The 1018-nt window shown below is 43.3% G+C and overlaps 1 pseudogene; it reads right to left on the bottom strand.

Annotated features, from left to right (window-relative positions):
* Positions 1-370: 370 nt before the first annotated feature.
* LOC101087510 lies at positions 371-808 on the bottom strand (annotated as a pseudogene).
* Positions 809-1018: the final 210 nt, after the last annotated feature.

Raw genomic sequence — 1018 nt, 5'->3', positions numbered from 1 at the left:
TATTATTTTTGAAAATCCTCCTTGCTTTTTCTGTAACCAAAAATATGCAATTGTTAATTGATTGCTGTTGTTTGTTGGTTGGTTGGTTGGTTAGTTGTCAAATGATCTTATATTGAAATATTTTCCTTGGGGCACCTGGGTGGCTCAGTCGGTTAAACATGTCTAACTTCGGCTGAGGTCACGATCTCACAGTTCATGGGTTTGAGCCCCGCGTAGGGCTCTGTGCTGACAGCTCAGAGCCTGGAGCCTGCTTCAGATTCTGTGTCTCCCTCTCTCTCTGCCCCTCCCTTGCTTGCATTTTGTCTCTCTCTCTCTCTCTCAAAAATAAACATTTAAAAAATTAAAAAAAAAATATTTTCCTCTGTAGTTCCTAACTAGCTGGACATTCCTCTGTACCATTATTGATGTCATCTATGATGTCATGAAAGTGGTGGCCATCAACACTGCAGCCCACAGACTGGACAGTCCCCAGGATCTCTTTAATGTTTCCAGACAGTTGTCTGATTAAATATCGGTGCTGCATCTGTGGGGCAATGTTGAAGGCTTTGATAATCAGGGCAGAGGCAGAAGGTAGCACTTCAGTCTGGGCCTGTCAGTTCTGAATGGTCACTTTCACTGTAATCCTCAGACCCATCCAATCACCAGTTGCCTTGGCAATGTCATCACCAAACTTTTTTGGAGACAGATCCAGCAGGCCGATCTTCAGGGCCAGGGCAGACATGGCACCTACTTCACCATCAGTGCACCTCAGATATACAACTTTGATTTCGCTGGGGTCAAACTCAGGCAGCATGGTAGAGACAGCTGGTGATGGATGAACCTGGATTCAGGATGACCAAAGACAGTTGCACCTTCGCCTCCTCTGAGCCAAAAAAGCCAAAAGCTGTTAATTGTTTTTTAACACAAGATTTCAGAAGTATGTGACTGAGAAAGTGAAAATCTCCCAAAATCCCATGCCCCAGAAAAAACACTGGTAATAGTTTGATATATATTCTTCAATGTTTTTTCCCTTTAACTA

This window comes from Felis catus, chromosome C1, assembly GCF_018350175.1.
Source record: "Felis catus isolate Fca126 chromosome C1, F.catus_Fca126_mat1.0, whole genome shotgun sequence".
Classification (NCBI taxonomy): Eukaryota; Metazoa; Chordata; class Mammalia; order Carnivora; family Felidae; genus Felis; species Felis catus.
This window is presented reverse-complemented; position numbering and strand designations above follow the sequence as displayed.